At 33.6% G+C, this 21990-nt stretch overlaps 14 non-coding genes across 14 annotated transcripts; all 14 read left to right on the top strand.

The window, feature by feature from the left end:
- Positions 1 to 4259: 4259 nt before the first annotated feature.
- On the top strand, positions 4260 to 4332 carry Trnar-ucg (transfer RNA arginine (anticodon UCG)). Its single transcript has one exon. It is a non-coding gene; the product is annotated as a tRNA-Arg (tRNA).
- A 1692-nt stretch (positions 4333 to 6024) lies between these two features.
- On the top strand, positions 6025 to 6097 carry Trnar-ucg (transfer RNA arginine (anticodon UCG)). The gene has a single exon. It is a non-coding gene; the product is annotated as a tRNA-Arg (tRNA).
- Positions 6098 to 6725: 628 nt separating this feature from the next.
- Positions 6726 to 6798, top strand: Trnar-ucg (transfer RNA arginine (anticodon UCG)). The gene has a single exon. It is a non-coding gene; the product is annotated as a tRNA-Arg (tRNA).
- Positions 6799 to 7683: 885 nt separating this feature from the next.
- On the top strand, positions 7684 to 7756 carry Trnar-ucg (transfer RNA arginine (anticodon UCG)). The gene has a single exon. It is a non-coding gene; the product is annotated as a tRNA-Arg (tRNA).
- Positions 7757 to 8385: 629 nt separating this feature from the next.
- Trnar-ucg (transfer RNA arginine (anticodon UCG)) lies at positions 8386 to 8458 on the top strand. The gene has a single exon. It is a non-coding gene; the product is annotated as a tRNA-Arg (tRNA).
- Positions 8459 to 9336: 878 nt separating this feature from the next.
- Trnar-ucg (transfer RNA arginine (anticodon UCG)) lies at positions 9337 to 9409 on the top strand. The gene has a single exon. It is a non-coding gene; the product is annotated as a tRNA-Arg (tRNA).
- Positions 9410 to 10161: 752 nt separating this feature from the next.
- On the top strand, positions 10162 to 10234 carry Trnar-ucg (transfer RNA arginine (anticodon UCG)). Its single transcript has one exon. It is a non-coding gene; the product is annotated as a tRNA-Arg (tRNA).
- Positions 10235 to 11119: 885 nt separating this feature from the next.
- Trnar-ucg (transfer RNA arginine (anticodon UCG)) lies at positions 11120 to 11192 on the top strand. Its single transcript has one exon. It is a non-coding gene; the product is annotated as a tRNA-Arg (tRNA).
- Positions 11193 to 11932: 740 nt separating this feature from the next.
- Trnar-ucg (transfer RNA arginine (anticodon UCG)) lies at positions 11933 to 12005 on the top strand. The gene has a single exon. It is a non-coding gene; the product is annotated as a tRNA-Arg (tRNA).
- Positions 12006 to 12890: 885 nt separating this feature from the next.
- Trnar-ucg (transfer RNA arginine (anticodon UCG)) lies at positions 12891 to 12963 on the top strand. Its single transcript has one exon. It is a non-coding gene; the product is annotated as a tRNA-Arg (tRNA).
- Positions 12964 to 13704: 741 nt separating this feature from the next.
- Positions 13705 to 13777, top strand: Trnar-ucg (transfer RNA arginine (anticodon UCG)). The gene has a single exon. It is a non-coding gene; the product is annotated as a tRNA-Arg (tRNA).
- An 880-nt stretch (positions 13778 to 14657) lies between these two features.
- Positions 14658 to 14730, top strand: Trnar-ucg (transfer RNA arginine (anticodon UCG)). Its single transcript has one exon. It is a non-coding gene; the product is annotated as a tRNA-Arg (tRNA).
- A 693-nt stretch (positions 14731 to 15423) lies between these two features.
- On the top strand, positions 15424 to 15496 carry Trnar-ucg (transfer RNA arginine (anticodon UCG)). Its single transcript has one exon. It is a non-coding gene; the product is annotated as a tRNA-Arg (tRNA).
- Positions 15497 to 16379: 883 nt separating this feature from the next.
- On the top strand, positions 16380 to 16452 carry Trnar-ucg (transfer RNA arginine (anticodon UCG)). Its single transcript has one exon. It is a non-coding gene; the product is annotated as a tRNA-Arg (tRNA).
- The last annotated feature ends 5538 nt before the right edge of the window (positions 16453 to 21990 follow it).

Below are 21990 nucleotides of genomic sequence, written 5' to 3'. Positions count from 1 at the left end.
ATACATATACCTTAATCGACATTTCGACATTTAAATCTCATTTGTTAAAAAAAATGATTGACTTTTATAATTTATCAAGACCGCGTGGCCTAATGGATAAGGCGTCCGACTTCGAATCAGTTTGTGTGTTACACGTGTGGAGGTCAAGGTCATTTCCGGAGGGCTTGCAAAACACAGCCGTGTGTGCGATGTGGAGAGATTCGCTTCGAGTGTGATTGTTTGCGCGCACCCAGGTGTGTCGACACTCTTTGTGACAGGTGTGGGCGCTACGACTGTGATTGTTTTGACACTGGCGATAACCAGTACAGCGGAGACTCAGACGAGGCGGGTGATATTGCCGATGATGATGACTCGCGCTCTGTGATTGGAACCGCTGGTTCCATTCCGATTCCCGATGGGCGTTGTGATAGCTCTGACTCTATGAGCACCAGTGGTGGGGATGATGACGCTGACACGATGACGTCGATGATGATGATGATGATGGCGGTGATGCTGACGGTGTTGGTAGTGACGGTCTTTGTAAGGATGTCGATCGCGAATCGGAATCCGCTCTGAGTCAGAACACTATAACTGACGGTAATTATGTTTGCTTTGGCGACGTCCTCGCGCAGCCAGTGTGTTCCAAGTTTTGGGATAATGATGGTATAGAGGAGGAGGGGGATGATGGTAAGAAAGTAACTGAGAGACCTAGTTCTGCTCAAGGAAAAGATTTTTTAAAATTAAAGGTTGGAGATGGTGGAGTAAAGAAAAAGAAAAAGAAGAAGAAGGCCAAAAAAGTTAAATAATTATATAATGAACTTTGTCTTGTTGTGCTTTTTTATGTTTACGATATCATCCATTAATGTTAATGGTTTAAGGGATGTTGTTAAAGTTAAAAATTTATTTGAATACTTTCAGTATCATAATTATAAAGTTGTTTTATTGCAAGAAACTTTCTGGGATGACACTTTTGTCAATCAAATAAGTCACCTATGGAAAGGTAGGATTGTTTTTAACAATAGCAATGATAACAGGAAAGGTGTCGCTATTTTTAGTGTCTAATGATTTTAAAGATGGTTTGATTGATTTTGATGGGTATGACGGAAGAGTTTTACGATTGAAGATAACAATTGAAGATAAGGATTGGAATATTGTTAATATATATGCTCCGAATGTTGATAGTGAAAAAAAAAATTTTTTGAACGTTTAAAAATTTGGTTAGGACCATTTTTGGAGAATCTGATTACAGGGGGTGATTTTAATACTACTCTTTCCACTCTAGATCGTACAGGTGCTACGTCACATACGGTGAATCCTAGTGTGTCGGCATTGAAAAGTCTTATGTTTTCATGTGATATTCACGATATTTGGAGAGTTAGAAATAAAAATTGTGCTGTTTTTTCACGGAAACGAGTGAGTTTAGATACTTTATCGCAAAGTCGTATAGACTACTTTCTAGTAGCTAAAACCATAAGTTCTTTTGTACAAAATGTATACTATAATGATACTTCGTTTAGTGATCATTGTTTTGTTGTTATGAAAATTGACTGTGATAGTGAAAGTAAAGGTCCAGGTATTTGGATTTTTAATAATTGTTTTTTTGTTAGAAGATGATTTAATACAAAAATAAGGTCTATAATAGATTCTGCTAAAAATTGCCCTTTGTATGTTAATGAACCGAAAGTTTGGTGGGATAATTTGAAATATAAAATTAAAAAGTTTTCTCGAGTTTATGGTAAGGATCGAAGAAAACAGAAAATGTCCGAGTTTTATAAGATTCAGAATAAACTGCATAATTATTCCTGTGATATAGCTAATGGGAGATCCTTTGATTGTACTAAGTATGATGAGTTAAAACAGAGTTTAGAAAAATTTGAAAAAGAAAAGTGTAATGGGGCTGTTTTGAGGTCAAAAGCGAAATGGGCAGTAGATGGTGATAAAAATACTGGTTATTTTTTAAAATTGGAGAAGTATAGGCAGAACTCTAATGCCATAAAGTGTCTGCATGACAGCGATGGAAATGTTTTAGCGTCATCTGAAGAGATGTCTCATGAAATATTTAGTTTTTATAATCAATTGTATAATTGTATTGAAACAGATGATTGTGATATTGAAAATGTTTTAACTTTTATTGACAAAAAGGTATCTGAGGATGACAGAATCAAGTGCGATTCGCCTGTAACTGTTGATGAAATACACAAAGCTTTGTTTTCTATGTCTAAGTCTAAAAGTCCAGGCTTAGATGGTCTGACTGTTGAATTTTATTGCCATTTTCTTGATGATTTGAAATATATTTTTCCTCATATTGTACAAAGTATCTGGGAAGAAAAAGAATTGACAAAGAAACAAGGGGTTATTAATCTGGTTTATAAAAAGAGAGGTGATAAAACTTTATTGAAAAATTGGAGGCCTATTAGCCTTTTAAACGTAGATTATAAAATTTTAGCCCGGGTTATGTCAGAGCGGCTTAAGTCTGTTTTACCTTCTATTATTTCTGATTTTCAGTCTTGCTGTGTGGTTGGGCGTGATATCGCGGATACTATTTTTTGTGTGCGTGATATTATTGATCTTACTACACAGGAAGATCGTGAGGGGTATATTCTAAAAATTGATCAAGAAAAGGCCTTTGATCGTGTAAGTCATTCGTATTTGTTCAAAGTTTTGGAAAAATTTGGTTTTGGTGGGAATTTTGTTGACTGGATTAAGATATTTTACACCAATATTTCTAGTTCTGTGAAATATAATGGCAATCTTACCAAATTTACATCTGCGATGTTTTATGTTTTGTTTGGCGGCAGAACCTTTGGGAAATATGATTTTAAAATCTCCAGATGTTAATGGTATCACGGTTCCTAATACAAATTTTGAATCTAAAGTGTATCAACATGCGGATGATACTACTTTGACACTTGGACATAAATGTGTATTGAAAATGTTTTTAAATTATTGGAAACTTATAGTAATGGATCTGGTGCCAAAATATTAATAAAGATAAGTCAGAAATTCTATGTGTTGGCCAAGGTAATATTTCGCCAAATGAGCTTGATAAGTTTCGTATAAAATTATGCGAAAAAGGTTATTTGTGTTCTTGGTGTGTATGTTGGTACAGATTTACGTTTATGTAACGAAAAGAATTGGGATACTAAGGTTGCTAACATTAGAAATATTTTGAAAATGTGGTCCCAGAGACAGTTAACTATACAAGGGAGAGCTATTGTAATTAATTCATTGTTGATCTAGATGTTGGTATTGTCTAACGTCACATACAATACCTCTGGCAGCTATTACTGAAATTAAGAAACTATGTATTGATTTTTGTGGCATAAAAGTGCACATTTGGTCGCTTATGATACTATTATTGGCAAAAGAAAAGATGGTGGTTTGAATGTACCTGATATTGAAATAAAACTTAAAGCGTTTAGATTAAAATTTCTTTTAAGGTGGTTAGATATACAGATATTGACAAATTTAAATCAAACTGTATCACAAATATCGAGATTTTTTATTTCATTTCCTAGATTGTAAAATTGCCTTACTAATAACTTCTCATATTTTACTGTTCACGTCTGATCCGATCCAGTACCAAGGGGTTATTGCTTATGTAATCATTACTATAACATACGTCGACTGATGACGGGGTTCGAGACCAAAGGAATGATGAAATTGAACGCTGGTGATGCAGTTTGGTTTCAACTTGTCAATTTATGTATCATCATGATACCTTGCTGCCTTGATTTAACATAGATTTGTATGACGGGTGTCGACGATGAAGCATATTTACAGTAGCGGATTTTCTCAAAGAAACATGGTTCTATAATATTTGATGTATTTTTTATAGTAATCATTGTAATTTATTTTAATGTGTATATTGTTGCTAACTGGTGTTGTTGAAGAGTTTATAATTTCGATTTTGATGTTAATGAATTTATTTTTATCATATTTGTATTGGTGATGCCAGTGTGATTATCAAGTCCATTGGGTACAAATGGTTTCATTTTGAAGTTTCAATGTTCCTGACGACAAAATGAAAGCCTTTTCATAAAACCGCATCTATTAGTCACGAATCACTTTAGGAATGTATTTGCATGTTTGCTGGTTTGCTATTTTACGTTATTAGATCAAAACAGTGAAGATTGCTGCAAACGCATAAATTTGATGTGAAAGATGTGGCAGACATCAATTTAACACTGTTCATTTGTATATACATATACCTTAATCGACATTTCGACATTTAAAGCTCATTTGTTAAAAAAAATTTATTGACATTTATTATTTATCAAGACCGCGTGGCCTAATGGATAAGGCGTCCGACTTCGAATCGGAAGATTGCGAGTTCGAGTCTCGTCGTGGTCGATATATTTTTTGGTTCGATTAGGTGTGTAGCTATTCACTAAGTTTCCAATTAAACAGTGGATGATATACAGATATTGATAACTTTAAACTTAATTGTATCATCAGTATCACAATTTTATATTTCATTTCCTAGATAGTAAAATCCCCTCACCATTAACTTTCCGTGTTGTACTTCTGATATATCATCCGATATCAAGAGGTAATTGTATACATTAATATTATAACAACAGACGTCAACAGCTGTCGGAGTTCGAGATGAACACGATGATGAAGACTATGAAGAAGTTTCTGATATATCATCCGATATCAAGGAGTTATTGCCTATGTTAAGATTATAATAGCAGTCGTCGACAGCTGACGGAGTTCGAGATAAACACGATGATGAAGACTATGAAGGAGTTTCTGATATATCATCCGTTATCAAGGAGTTACTGCCTATGTTAAGATCATAATAACAGCGCACTGTCGGGGTTCGCGATAAACATGACGATGAAGACTATGAAGTAATTTTGTGGTCGACATTAGAGCGTTATCGGTAAATCATATGTTTCTCTTAGGGTTCTATATTTATTAATGTTTTTAACATATTTTTTGATTCCGAACCAATTGCTAACAAACTAAGTTTTTTGAAGCAAATGTTCAACTAAACTTAACTAGTTTGTTTGTACTTTGAAGCAATATCTCGACATCTAAACTAATCATCCAAAAATTGTATTGGTAATTTCATTCATCAAGACCGCGTGGCCTAATGGATAAAGCGTCCGAATTCGAATCGGAAGATTGCGAGTTCGAGTCTCGTCGTGGTCGTTACATTTTTGGTTCAATTAGTTGTGCAGCTATGTTTTCAATTGTACTATGGATGATATACAGATATTGACAAATTTAAATCAAACTGTATCACAACTATCGAGATTTTTTATTTCATTTCCTAGATTATAAAATTGCCTTACTAATAACTTCTCATATTTTACTATTCGCGGCTGATCCGATCTAGTACCAAGGGGTTATTGCTTATGTAATCATTACTATAACATACGTCGACTGATGACGGGGTTCGAGACCAAAGGAATGATGAAATTGAACGCTGGTGATGCAGTTTGGTTTCAACTTGTCAATTTATGTATCATCATGATACCTTGTTGCCTTGATTTAACATAGATTTGTATGACGGGTGTCGACGATGAAGCATATTTACAGTAGCGGATTTTCTCAAAGAAACATAGTTCTATAATATTTGATGTATTTTATAGTAATCATTGTAATTTATTTTAATGTGTATATTGTTGCTAACTGGTGTTGTTGAAGAGTTTATAATTTCGATTTTGATGTTAATGAATTTATTTTTACCATATTTGTATTGGTGATGCCAGTGTGATTATCAAGTCCATTGGGTACAAATGGTTTCATTTTGGAAGTTTCAATGTTCCTGACGACAAAATGAAAGCCTTTTCATAAAACCGCATCTATTAGTCACGAATCACTTTAGGAATGTATTTGCATGTTTGCTGGTTTGCTATTTTACGTTATTAGATCAAAACAGTGAAGATTGCTGCAAACGCATAAATTTGATGTGAAAGATGTGGCAGACATCAATTTAACACTGTACATTTGTATATACATATACCTTAATCGACATTTCGACATTTAAAGCTCATTTGTTAAAAAAAATTATTGACTTTTATTATTTATCAAGACCGCGTGGCCTAATGGATAAGGCGTCCGACTTCGAATCGGAAGATTGCGAGTTCGAGTCTCGTCGTGGTCGATATATTTTTTGGTTCGATTAGGTGTGTAGCTATTCACTAAGTTTCCAATTAAACAGTGGATGATATACAGATATTGATAACTTTAAACTTATCTGTATCATCAGTATCACAATTTTATATTTCATTTCCTAGATAGAAAAATCCCCTCACCATTAACTTTCCGTGTTGTACTTCTGATATATCATCCGATATCAAGGTTTTATTGTATACGTTAATATTATAACAACAGACGTCAACAGCTGTCGGAGTTCGAGATAAACACGATGATGAAGACTATGAAGAAGTTTCTGGTATATCATCCGTTATCAAGGAGTTACTGCCTATGTTAAGATCATAATAACAGGCGCTAACTGCTGTCGAGATTCGCGATAAACATGACGATGAAGACTATGAAGTAATTTTGTGGTCGGCATTAGAGCGTTATCGGTATATCATATGTTTCTCTTAGGGTTCTATATTTATTAATGTTTTTAACATATTTTTTTTTATTCCGAACCAATTGCTAACAAACTAAGTCTTTTGAAGCAAATGTTCAACTAAACTTTACTAGTTTGTTTGTACTTTGAAGCAATATCTCGACATCTAAACTAATCATCCAAAAATTGTATTGGTAATTTCATTCATCAAGACCGCGTGGCCTAATGGATAAGGCGTCCGACTTCGAATCGGAAGATTGCGAGTTCGAGTCTCGTCGTGGTCGTTACATTTTTGGTTCAATTAGTTGTGCAGCTATGTTTTCAATTGTACTATGGATGATATACAGATATTGACAAATTTAAATCAAACTGCATCACAACTATCGAGATTTTTTATTTCATTTCCTAGATTGTAAAATTGCCTTACTAATAACTTCTCATATTTTACTGTTCGCGTCTGATCCGATCTAGTACCAAGGGGTTATTGCTTATGTAATCATTACTATAACATACGTCGACTGATGACGGGGTTCGAGACCAAAGGAATGATGAAATTGAACGCTGGTGATGCAGTTTGGTTTCAACTTGTCAATTTATGTATCATCATGATACCTTGTTGCCTTGATTTAACATAGATTTGTATGACGGGTGTCGACGATGAAGCATATTTACAGTAGCGGATTTTCTCAAAGAAACATAGTTCTATAATATTTGATGTATTTTATAGTAATCATTGTAATTTATTTTAATGTGTATATTGTTGCTAACTGGTGTTGTTGAAGAGTTTATAATTTCGATTTTGATGTTAATGAATTTATTTTTATCATATTTGTATTGGTGATGCCAGTGTGATTATCAAGTCCATTGGGTACAAATGGTTTCATTTGGGAAGTTTCAATGTTCCTGACGACAAAATGAAAGCCTTTTCATAAAACCGCATCTATTAGTCACGAATCACTTGAGGAATGTATTTGCATATTTGCTGGTTTGCTATTTTACGTTATTAGATCAAAACAGTGAAGATTGCTGCAAACGCATAAATTTGATGTGAAAGATGTGGCAGACATCAATTTAACACTGTTCATTTGTATATACATATACCTTAATCGACATTTCGACATTTAAAGCTCATTTGTTAAAAAAAATTATTGACTTTTATTATTTATCAAGACCGCGTGGCCTAATGGATAAGGCGTCCGACTTCGAATCGGAAGATTGCGAGTTCGAGTCTCGTCGTGGTCGATATATTTTTTGGTTCGATTAGGTGTGTAGCTATTCACTAAGTTTCCAATTAAACAGTGGATGATATACAGATATTGATAACTTTAAACTTATCTGTATCATCAGTATCACAATTTTATATTTCATTTCCTAGATAGAAAAATCCCCTCACCATTAACTTTCCGTGTTGTACTTCTGATATATCATCCGATATCAAGGTTTTATTGTATACGTTAATATTATAACAACAGACGTCAACAGCTGTCGGAGTTCGAGATAAACACGATGATGAAGACTATGAAGAAGTTTCTGGTATATCATCCGATATCAAGGAGTTATTGCCTATGTTAAGATCATAATAACAGGCGCTAACTGCTGTCGGGGTTCGCGATATAAACATGACGATGAAGACTATGAAGTAATTTTGTGGTCGACATTAGAGCGTTATCGGTAAATCATATGTTTCTCTTAGGGTTCTATATTTATTAATGTTTTTAACATATTTTTTTTATTCCGAACCAATTGCTAACAAACTAAGTCTTTTGAAGCAAATGTTCAACTAAACTTTACTAGTTTGTTTGTACTTTGAAGCAATATCTCGACATCTAAACTAATCATCCAAAAATTGTATTGGTAATTTCATTCATCAAGACCGCGTGGCCTAATGGATAAGGCGTCCGACTTCGAATCGGAAGATTGCGAGTTCGAGTCTCGTCGTGGTCGTTACATTTTTGGTTCAATTAGTTGTGCAGCTATGTTTTCAATTGTACTATGGATGATATACAGATATTGACAAATTTAAATCAAACTGCATCACAACTATCGAGATTTTTTTATTTCATTTCCTAGATTGTAAAATCCACTTACTAATAACTTCTCATATTTTACTGTTCGCGTCTGATCCGATACAGAACCAAGGGGTTAGTGCTTATGTAATCATTACTATAACATACGTCGACTGATGACGGGGTTCGAGACCAAAGGAATGATGAAATTGAACGCTGGTGATGCAGTTTGGTTTCAACTTGTCAATTTATGTATCATCATGATACCTTGTTGCCTTGATTTAACATAGATTTGTATGACGGGTGTCGACGATGAAGCATATTTACAGTAGCGGATTTTCTCAAAGAAACATGGTTCTATAATATTTGATGTATTTTATAGTAATCATTGTAATTTATTTTAATGTGTATATTGTTGCTAACTGGTGTTGTTGAAGAGTTTATAATTTCGATTTTGATGTTAATGAATTTATTTTTACCATATTTGTATTGGTGATGCCAGTGTGATTATCAAGTCCATTGGGTACAAATGGTTTCATTTGGGAAGTTCCTGACGACAAAATGAAAGCCTTTTCATAAAACCGCATCTATTAGTCACGAATCACTTTAGAATGTATTTGCATGTTTGCTGGTTTGCTATTTTACGTTATTAGATCAAAACAGTGAAGATTGCTGCAAACGCATAAATTTGATGTGAAAGATGTGGCAGACATCAATTTAACACTGTACATTTGTATATACATATACCTTAATCGACATTTCGACATTTAAAGCTCATTTGTTAAAAAATATTTATTGACTTTTATTATTTATCAAGACCGCGTGGCCTAATGGATAAGGCGTCCGACTTCGAATCGGAAGATTGCGAGTTCGAGTCTCGTCGTGGTCGATATATTTTTTGGTTCGATTAGGTGTGTAGCTATTCACTAAGTTTCCAATTAAACAGTGGATGATATACAGATATTGATAACTTTAAACTTATCTGTATCATCAGTATCACAATTTTATATTTCATTTCCTAGATAGAAAAATCCCCTCACCATTAACTTTCCGTGTTGTACTTCTGATATATCATCCGATATCAAGGTTTTATTGTATACGTTAATATTATAACAACAGACGTCAACAGCTGTCGGAGTTCGAGATAAACACGATGATGAAGACTATGAAGAAGTTTCTGGTATATCATCCGATATCAAGGAGTTATTGCCTATGTTAAGATTATAATAGCAGTCGTCGACAGCTGACGGAGTTCGAGATAAACACGATGATGAAGACTATGAAGGAGTTTTGAAGGAGTTTCTGATATATCATCCGTTATCAAGGAGTTACTGCCTATGTTAAGATCATAATAACAGGCGTCAACTGCTGACGGGGTTCGCGATAAACATGACGATGAAGACTATGAAGTAATTTTGTGGTCGGCATTAGAGCGTTATCGGTATATCATATGTTTCTCTTAGGGTTCTATATTTATTAATGTTTTTAACATATTTTTTTGATTCCGAACCAATTGCTAACAAACTAAGTCTTTTGAAGCAAATGTTCAACTAAACTTAACTAGTTTGTTTGTACTTTGAAGCAATATCTCGACATCTAAACTAATCATCCAAAAATTGTATTGGTAATTTCATTCATCAAGACCGCGTGGCCTAATGGATAAGGCGTCCGACTTCGAATCGGAAGATTGCGAGTTCGAGTCTCGTCGTGGTCGTTACATTTTTGGTTCAATTAGTTGTGCAGCTATGTTTTCAATTGTACTATGGATGATATACAGATATTGACAAATTTAAATCAAACTGTATCACAACTATCGAGATTTTTTATTTCATTTCCTAGATTGTAAAATTGCCTTACTAATAACTTCTCATATTTTACTGTTCGCGGCTGATCCGATCTAGTACCAAGGGGTTATTGCTTATGTAATCATTACTATAACATACGTCGACTGATGACGGGGTTCGAGACCAAAGGAATGATGAATTTGAACGCTGGTGATGCAGTTTGGTTTCAGCTTGTCAATTTATGTATCATCATGATACCTTGTAGCCTTGATTTAACATAGATTTGTATGACGGGTGTCGACGATGAAGCATATTTACAGTAGCGGATTTTCTCAAAGAAACATAGTTCTATAATATTTGATGTATTTTATAGTAATCATTGTAATTTATTTTAATGTGTATATTGTTGCTAACTGGTGTTGTTGAAGAGTTTATAATTTCGATTTTGATGTTAATGAATTTATTTTTACCATATTTGTATTGGTGATGCCAGTGTGATTATCAAGTCCATTGGGTACAAATGGTTTCATTTGGGAAGTTTCAATGTTCCTGACGACAAAATGAAAGCCTTTTCATAAAACCGCATCTATTAGTCACGAATCACTTTAGGAATGTATTTGCATGTTTGCTGGTTTGCTATTTTACGTTATTAGATCAAAACAGTGAAGATTGCAGCAAACGTATAAATTTGATGTGAAAGATGTGGCAGACATCAATTTAACACTGTACATTTGTATATACATATACCTTAATCGACATTTCGACATTTAAAGCTCATTTGTTAAAAAAAATTATTGACTTTTATTATTTATCAAGACCGCGTGGCCTAATGGATAAGGCGTCCGACTTCGAATCGGAAGATTGCGAGTTCGAGTCTCGTCGTGGTCGATATATTTTTTGGTTCGATTAGGTGTGTAGCTATTCACTAAGTTTCCAATTAAACAGTGGATGATATACAGATATTGATAACTTTAAACTTATCTGTATCATCAGTATCACAATTTTATATTTCATTTCCTAGATAGTAAAATCCCCTCACCATTAACTTTCCGTGTTGTACTTCTGATATATCATCCGATATCAAGGGGTAATTGTATACGTTAATATTATAACAACAGACGTCAACAGCTGTCGGAGTTCGAGATAAACACGATGATGAAGACTATGAAGAAGTTTCTGGTATATCATCCGTTATCAAGGAGTTATTGCCTATGTTAAGATTATAATAGCAGTCGTCGACAGCTGACGGAGTTCGAGATAAACACGATGATGAAGACTATGAAGGAGTTTCTGATATATCATCCGTTATCAAGGAGTTACTGCCTATGTTAAGATCATAATAACAGGCGTCAACTGCTGACGGGGTTCGCGATAAACATGACGATGAAGACTATGAAGTAATTTTGTGGTCGGCATTAGAGCGTTATCGGTATATCATATGTTTCTCTTAGGGTTCTATATTTATTAATGTTTTTAACATATTTTTTTATTCCGAACCAATTGCTAACAAACTAAGTCTTTTGAAGCAAATGTTCAACTAAACTTAACTAGTTTGTTTGTACTTTGAAGCAATATCTCGACATCTAAACTAATCATCCAAAAATTGTATTGGTAATTTCATTCATCAAGACCGCGTGGCCTAATGGATAAGGCGTCCGACTTCGAATCGGAAGATTGCGAGTTCGAGTCTCGTCGTGGTCGTTACATTTTTGGTTCAATTAGTTGTGCAGCTATGTTTTCAATTGTACTATGGATGATATACAGATATTGACAAATTTAAATCAAACTGCATCACAACTATCGAGATTTTTTTATTTCATTTCCTAGATTGTAAAATCCACTTACTAATAACTTCTCATATTTTACTGTTCGCGTCTGATCCGATACAGAACCAAGGGGTTAGTGCTTATGTAATCATTACTATAACATACGTCGACTGATGACGGGGTTCGAGACCAAAGGAATGATGAAATTGAACGCTGGTGATGCAGTTTGGTTTCAACTTGTCAATTTATGTATCATCATGATACCTTGTTGCCTTGATTTAACATAGATTTGTATGACGGGTGTCGACGATGAAGCATATTTACAGTAGCGGATTTTCTCAAAGAAACATAGTTCTATAATATTTGATGTATTTTATAGTAATCATTGTAATTTATTTTAATGTGTTTATTGTTGCTAACTGGTGTTGTTGAAGAGTTTATAATTTCGATTTTGATGTTAATGAATTTATTTTTACCATATTTGTATTGGTGATGCCAGTGTGATTATCAAGTCCATTGGGTACAAATGGTTTCATTTGGGAAGTTTCAATGTTCCTGACGACAAAATGAAAGCCTTTTCATAAAACCGCATCTATTAGTCACGAATCACTTGAGGAATGTATTTGCATGTTTGCTGGTTTGCTATTTTACGTTATTAAATCAAAACAGTGAAGATTGCAGCAAACGTAAAATTTGATGTGAAAGATGTGGCAGACATCAATTTAACACTGTACATTTGTATATACATATACCTTAATCGACATTTCGACATTTAAAGCTCATTTGTTAAAAAATATGATTGACTTTTATTATTTATCAAGACCGCGTGGCCTAATGGATAAGGCGTCCGACTTCGAATCGGAAGATTGCGAGTTCGAGTCTCGTCGTGGTCGATATATTTTTTGGTTCGATTAGGTGTGTAGCTATTCACTAAGTTTCCAATTAAACAGTGGATGATATACAGATATTGATAACTTTAAACTTATCTGTATCATCAGTATCACAATTTTATATTTCATTTCCTAGATAGTAAAATCCCCTCACCATTAACTTTCCGTGTTGTACTTCTGATATATCATCCGATATCAAGGGGTAATTGTATACGTTAATATTATAACAACAGACGTCAACAGCTGTCGGAGTTCGAGATAAACACGATGATGAAGACTATGAAGAAGTTTCTGGTATATCATCCGATATCAAGGAGTTATTGCCTATGTTAAGATTATAATAGCAGTCGTCGACAGCTGACGGAGTTCGAGATAAACACGATGATGAAGACTATGAAGGAGTTTCTGATATATCATCCGTTATCAAGGAGTTACTGCCTATGTTAAGATCATAATAACAGGCGCTAACTGCTGTCGGGGTTCGCGATAAACATGACGATGAAGACTATGAAGTAATTTTGTGGTCGGCATTAGAGCGTTATCGGTATATCATATGTTTCTCTTAGGGTTCTATATTTATTAATGTTTTTAACATATTTTTTTTATTCCGAACCAATTGCTAACAAACTAAGTCTTTTGAAGCAAATGTTCAACTAAACTTTACTAGTTTGTTTGTACTTTGAAGCAATATCTCGACATCTAAACTAATCATCCAAAAATTGTATTGGTAATTTCATTCATCAAGACCGCGTGGCCTAATGGATAAGGCGTCCGACTTCGAATCGGAAGATTGCGAGTTCGAGTCTCGTCGTGGTCGATATATTTTTTGGTTCGATTAGGTGTGCAGCTATGTTTTCAATTGTACTATGGATGATATACAGATATTGACAAATTTAAATCAAACTGTATCACAACTATCGAGATTTTTTATTTCATTTCCTAGATTGTAAAATTGCCTTACTAATAACTTCTCATATTTTACTGTTCGCGTCTGATCCGATACAGTACCAAGGGGTTATTGCTTATGTAATCATTACTATAACATACGTCGACTGATGACGGGGTTCGAGACCAAAGGAATGATGAAATTGAACGCTGGTGATGCAGTTTGGTTTCAACTTGTCAATTTATGTATCATCATGATACCTTGTTGCCTTGATTTAACATAGATTTGTATGACGGGTGTCGACGATGAAGCATATTTACAGTAGCGGATTTTCTCAAAGAAACATGGTTCTATAATATTTGATGTATTTTATAGTAATCATTGTAATTTATTTTAATGTGTATATTGTTGCTAACTGGTGTTGTTGAAGAGTTTATAATTTCGATTTTGATGTTAATGAATTTATTTTTATCATATTTGTATTGGTGATGCCAGTGTGATTATCAAGTCCATTGGGTACAAATGGTTTCATTTGGAGTCAATGTTCCTGACGACAAAATGAAAGCCTTTTCATAAAACCGCATCTATTAGTCACGAATCACTTTAGGAATGTATTTGCATGTTTGCTGGTTTGCTATTTTACCTTATTAAATCAAAACAGTGAAGATTGCTGCAAAAACGTAAATTTGATGTGAAAGATGTGGCAGACATCAATTTAACACTGTACATTTGTATATATATACCTTAATCGACATTTCGACATTTAAAGCTCATTTGTTAAAAAAAATTATTGACTTTTATTATTTATCAAGACCGCGTGGCCTAATGGATAAGGCGTCCGACTTCGAATCGGAAGATTGCGAGTTCGAGTCTCGTCGTGGTCGATATATTTTTTGGTTCGATTAGGTGTGTAGCTATTCACTAAGTTTCCAATTAAACAGTGGATGATATACAGATATTGATAACTTTAAACTTTCTTATCATCTTATCACAATTTTATCATTCAGATATCACCATTAACTTTCCGTATTGTACTCTGATATTCCAAGATTTTATTGTATACGTAAAATCCAACAACGCAACAGCTGTAACTTTAACACGTGTTGAGACTATGAGATTCTGATATATCATCCGATATCAAGGGTAATTGTATACCTATGTTAATATTATAATAGCAGTCGTCGACAGCTGACGGAGTTCGAGATAAACACGATGATGAAGACTATGAAGGAGTTTCTGATATATCATCCGTTATCAAGGAGTTACTGCCTATGTTAAGATCATAATAACAGGCGTCAACTGCTGACGGGGTTCGCGATAAACATGACGATGAAGACTATGAAGTAATTTTGTGGTCGGCATTAGAGCGTTATCGGTAAATCATATGTTTCTCTTAGGGTTCTATATTTATTAATGTTTTTAACATATTTTTTTTTATTCCGAACCAATTGCTAACAAACTAAGTCTTTTGAAGCAAATGTTCAACTAAACTTAACTAGTTTGTTTGTACTTTGAAGCAATATCTCGACATCTAAACTAAATCATCCAAAAATTGTATTGGTAATTTCATTCATCAAGACCGCGTGGCCTAATGGATAAGGCGTCCGACTTCGAATCGGAAGATTGCGAGTTCGAGTCTCGTCGTGGTCGTTACATTTTTGGTTCAATTAGTTGTGCAGCTATGTTTTCAATTGTACTATGGATGATATACAGATATTGACAAATTTAAATCAAACTGTATCACAACTATCGAGATTTTTTATTTCATTTCCTAGATTGTAAAATTGCCTTACTAATAACTTCTCATATTTTACTATTCGCGGCTGATCCGATCTAGTACCAAGGGGTTATTGCTTATGTAATCATTACTATAACATACGTCGACTGATGACGGGGTTCGAGACCAAAGGAATGATGAATTTGAACGCTGGTGATGCAGTTTGGTTTCAGCTTGTCAATTTATGTATCATCATGATACCTTGTAGCCTTGATTTAACATAGATTTGTATGACGGGTGTCGACGATGAAGCATATTTACAGTAGCGGATTTTCTCAAAGAAACATAGTTCTATAATATTTGATGTATTTTATAGTAATCATTGTAATTTATTTTAATGTGTTTATTGTTGCTAACTGGTGTTGTTGAAGAGTTTATAATTTCGATTTTGATGTTAATGAATTTATTTTTACCATATTTGTATTGGTGATGCCAGTGTGATTATCAAGTCCATTGGGTACAAATGGTTTCATTTGGGAAGTTTCAATGTTCCTGACGACAAAATGAAAGCCTTTTCATAAAACCGCATCTATTAGTCACGAATCACTTTAGAATGTATTTGCATGTTTGCTGGTTTGCTATTTTACGTTATTAAATCAAAACAGTGAAGATTGCAATTCATCAAGAATTTGATGTGAAAGATGTGGCAGACATCAATTTAACACTGTTCATTTGTATATACATATACCTTAATCGACATTTCGACATTTAAAGCTCATTTGTTAAAAAAAATGATTGACTTTTATTATTTATCAAGACCGCGTGGCCTAATGGATAAGGCGTCCGACTTCGAATCGGAAGATTGCGAGTTCGAGTCTCGTCGTGGTCGATATATTTTTTGGTTCGATTAGGTGTGTAGCTATTCACTAAGTTTCCAATTAAACAGTGGATGATATACAGATATTGATAACTTTAAACTTAATTGTATCATCAGTATCACAATTTTATATTTCATTTCCTAGATAGTAAAATCCCCTCACCATTAACTTTCCGTGTTGTACTTCTGATATATCATCCGATATCAAGGTTTAATTGTATACATTAATATTATAACAACAGACGTCAACAGCTGTCGGAGTTCGAGATAAACACGATGATGAAGACTATGAAGAAGTTTCTGGTATATCATCCGTTATCAAGGAGTTACTGCCTATGTTAAGATTATAATAGCAGACTTCGACAGCTGACGGAGTTCGAGATAAACGCATACAATGATGATAGACTATGAAGTACGTTTTGTGGTCGACATTAGAGCGTTATCGGTAAATTACATATGTTTCTCTTAGGTTTCGCATATATTCTATTAATGTTTTTACTACATTTTTTATTCCGAACCAATTGCTAACAAAATAAGTGTTTTGAAGGAACTGTTCAACTGAACCTAACTAGTTTTTTTGTACTTTGAAGCAATATCTCGACATTAAAACTAATTAGTAAAATTTTTTATCTGCAGTTGTATTTTTCAAGACCGCGTGGCCTTATGGATAAGGCGTCCGATTTAAAAAAATTTCATAAAATCGCATCTATTAGTCACGATTCACTTTAAAGGATGTATTTACATGTTTGCTGGAGCGACTATTTTACGTTATTAAATATGCTCCACCGCTGACAAATGGTATTTTTTCACTATCAAAAACAGGAGCAGACGATTTTGTATTTTTCTTCAGTCACAAAAGTTACTTACTTTACACCATTACCATCATTGAAAAGTTTGAGCTTCTAAATTTACTTCAAGTGAAAAATATGAAAAATAATTAATTGCATCCCGAAAAAATTCCGTGCCACTATATCTTATATGGAATGAAGTAATGATTGCGAATGCACCAAAGGCAAAATAAATTGTTTTATATTATTTTTTCTGTTGATTAGGCATATATATACACGATTAAACACCAATTATTGTCCATATGATGAATATCATTTATCCTCTGTCAGCGGTGGAGCATCAAAAAAAAAAATTTAAAAAAATGTGAATCAATTGCTAACAAACTAAGTAAATTGAAGCAACTGTTAACTAAACTTAACTAGTTTGTTGGTACTTTGAAGAATTATCTGGACATTTAAAACTAATAATCCAAAAATTGTATTGGTATTTTTTTCATCAAGATGGATAAGGCGTCCGACTTCGAATCGGAAGATTGCGAGTTCGAGTTTCGTCGTGGTCGATATATTTCTTGGTTCGATAAGGTGTGCATCAATTCTTGAAGTTTCCAATTAAACCATGGATGATATACATATATTGATAACTTTAAATGGTTAATAGGAGAGGAGACATTGTCAAATATGTAGACATTTTTTTATGAACATTGTTCTTTTTTTCTTTTATCATTTCTTTATTTGTTGATAACCAACTATCTAGACCACTGTACTATTATATACGTCTTAAATGTGTTATATTACCTACTATTATACGTATCAAACATTAGTGGTGAAGATACAAAGGAGTTTTAGGAGAGACACAATACCTATGTACATTACTTTGAATGTGCTCTAAAGTATACATTAAACTTGACTCCATATGAGGAAGACAGAGGTACAAATGAATATCAGACACCAAAATGATTTCTACATATAAGTGTTTTCTTTGATAAAACTCACCTTCTTATCAACCTCTTCAAATTTAATCTGTGTTTCCTGCAAGTCCTTTTTGTACCACTTTCACATCTTTCTTGATCGTTTTAACATCAGTTTTCGCCTGATATGCTAAAAGAAACGTTAACATTAGATTGTTTAACATTTTCAATGTGCAAATCTATCAGTAGCAATGGACGTTTATCATGGCAATTTGAACTGTTTGCGGCGTAAAATCTCGTGTACAACGCAGACCTTGTCATATCAAAGCTGAACATACCATAGTTCGCCTCATGAAAAGAAAATAATGAAATGTCAAACGATAACATTTAAAAGATACATATATACAACAAAAGTATTGACAATTCGCAAATAGTCCTCTCTAATAATCACGTTGTCCTGTCAATGCAGTAGAAATGCGTTAAGAAATCGCAATTTCTCCATTTATTACAGAAAATAGCTTACCTTGTCAACAAAGTCTCTCAATAGGTAATTGACTATTTCGAAATGTATGTTTTTTTCTAGTTGTGCTCCATGTAGGAACGGCAGTCCCTCCGTTTCCATGGTGAATTTCAAACCTGTTATGAATGCTTTATTTACCGTGGCTGGTATATCTTTCCCCTTCCTAAACATTTCCTGCCTAGACATAGTGTATTTTTAAGGTGCTCCATCGCTGATAGAGCATAAAATATACCCATCATTTGAACAATAATTGATTGGTATTAACTCGTTTATAGATATATGTCTAGTTAACACAAAAAAATAATATCAAATAATTCATTTTGGTTTTGGTGCATGCGCAATCAGTACTTCATTCCATATAGACATAGTGACACGGATTTTTTTTCTGGATACAGTTTATTATTTTCAATATTTTATCTTGAAGTAAAATTAGAAAGATCAATAGTGGTAATGGCGTTAATTAAGTAACTTTTGTAACTGAAGAAAAATAATAAATCGTCTGCTCCTGTTTTAAAACAAAAATACCATTTGTCAGCGGTGGAGCATACTTAAAACTTAGTTTCCTTTTTTCTATACCTATAAAAGGAATATGATATGTTGCATCAAGAAGATAAAAACAAATTATTATTTAAATTTGACAACAGCGATGTCACATAAACAAAATCTTCAATGCATATTGATCTTTAAAATATTTGTATTTGAAATTGGTGTTTACGATTTAAATATGACGTTTACTTCCATAATGATATCTATTGTCTTACTTGTAAGCATTCAGGGATCCGTCAAACAACATTCTACCAACTCGAACGGATCTAATTGCTTCCCATGGATAGTCCCTCTCCTTCATAAAAACCACCATTCTCTCCATAAGACCAGGAACTACAGACGGGTAGTTCTGTAAGTAGATCATTAAGTTGTAATCGGGAATAGAACTGTAAAGTAGGAGGGATACAGAGGGATAGGTCAGTAATGGTACACAAAGATTGATCGAGAAATATTCTCAGTTAATAGGGAATAGAACATTACACTAAGACCAACTAAGCGGTAACCCTGAAAGCTAAGTGTCTTAGCTGTACCTTAAGATGGAGGTTATACGCCACATGTTTGGCAAATCTGTTAAGAAAAGAAGACTTCTTCTCCATTGTCGCGATGGTCAGCTTGGCTACAGTTGGTCCTAGTTTGTCATCAATCTTGTGCAATCTAAGGGAATATCTTTTGCACATTTTATGATGTAAATAATTCATTCTATTAAAAACAATGAAATAAAATATTGACAGATATTTCGCCATTGATTTAACACAATATCACTCATACGTTACTTACATTAACTATATAATCTTATACAAAAAATTCAAATCCAAATGTATAAGACTTTTTTTAAGCATAAAATTTTTTTTTTAATTTTTTTTACAAAAAACATGAAATTGTTTAAATGGGAACCGCAAAACAACAGATAAAGCTAGTCGACATTCTCAATTTGTCGAAGATTAGGAGAATTTTATGAGACTGCATCACACTTGGTATATGTGTATAATCCGGAATGCGTTACACAGGCAAAGTATCGTTAGGTGAGTTTGACCTTAAAAGAGCTTGACCTATAATCAAATGAAGTGGAAATGACCTTTATTTTTTCATCACTTTTAATTTCATTTTTTACCATCTATTTTTTTTATTTTTTTTCCCGATCACCTTTGATTTGTTACTGTTGCACGATTCACCAACTCATAATCTTTTCTACTATGAGATATTAAAAAGTATTCTAGCAATCACTTAATCAATTGTTGTGTGTCGTTTTAACTGTGCTCTAGACAAAGTTAAATTGATTCTGAAATGATTGACTGAAATTAACGTACACGAATTGCTTCATTAATGTGTCGATGCATTCCGCAAAATCGTCCCAACTTTCGTCGTGTAATTTAATTTTTTCTTTGTCGGAGGATGTGTCGAATTCCTCTGAATCGTCCGAGTCTTTGGCTTTTTTTTCCTTTTTCTTGTCTTCTTTCATTGACCTTTCTGTGGGAAAGTCAATTTCCCAATGATTTTTATGATTTCCACAGCATGTCTTTCATTTTTCTATTAACTGAATATGAAAAAAAATCCTTTGGTATTGTTGTATATTCGCGTGATCTATTTAGAAAATGACAGTTCGTTTTAGATGAGGCAAATGAAACATTATTTCTATTTATGAATATGACCATATTAGTGTTTATGTTATTGTTCATATTATGGCCTCATAATACGAGGGTTTTGAGTTCCCGAAACGACGTGGGTAAAGTACAATTTACGTCGTGTTGGGATCTCGAAATCTCCGTATTTGATTTGAACGGCACAATCAATGAAAAAGTAACTCAATGTATCGACAATGCAATTCAATTTAAAACAAAACATTCGTTATGTACCAAAAATTATGTTACTTTCCATTCCCCTTTAAAATATTACATATTTTATTTCGATTTTTTTTAATTTTGTGTCAGAATGCATTCTCTTACTTTCCAATCTCAGATGGCTTTGAATATGTCTCTGTTGAGAATAATGTGTGCTGCTCTTCCGACGGCTTTGTGTAGATAACGTACAAGTCCTTTCACTATCACAAGCCAGGATACAACTAAGTCTTTCCTAACAAGGCATGAAACAAGATAAATGTTCAACAAGTTTTAAACATGTCCGTAAGTAAACACAAACCATTAGCTTAATAAGCTTATCTTTTACAACATACTAAAATCAAATCAAGATCATTCTGACAAGAAATGATTGATACATGCTTCAAAATACAAACAATCGTTTTCCATGTGTTTGTGTAAACAAAACCTGATGAATATCTCGTATATATACCACATTGACATAACTTGAAAATTAATTATTTCATTAACACATAGAATATTATCTTGTATATTTCTACTTTGAAGATATTTACCGAGTGGTTAAGATGTCCTGACATGTAATCACGCATTTGCCAGGTACTGGAAAATTGTCGGTGGTTTTTTCCCCGGGTACTCCGGTTTTCCTTCACCATCTAAATATTGCACCCCAAAAAATGGCCTTGGTTATCAACTGGACGTTAAACTAGTAAAAAAACAGACATTTATGAGTGGATATACGTACTGTGGGACCCAGTAGTCTGCCATCCGGGTTGCAGAAGTGAAAGCCCAACTTTCCAAACATTTGTACGATGGTGCCTTTTGTAGCATTTCTCCGAAAACTGGTATCCATCTTGTGACCAGCTCGGGATTTTTCTGAAAACAACGTCTTAACTTGTTTATCGTTCATGATCAACCAATTATTTATAAACGTATTCTGAAATATTAAATCTTCTTTAGCACTTACCAATTACTTA

This window comes from Argopecten irradians, chromosome 10, assembly GCF_041381155.1.
Source record: "Argopecten irradians isolate NY chromosome 10, Ai_NY, whole genome shotgun sequence".
NCBI lineage: Eukaryota > Metazoa > Mollusca > Bivalvia > Pectinida > Pectinidae > Argopecten > Argopecten irradians.
The sequence above is the reverse complement of the archived record's forward strand: the minus strand, read 5'-3'. Positions and strand labels throughout refer to the sequence as shown.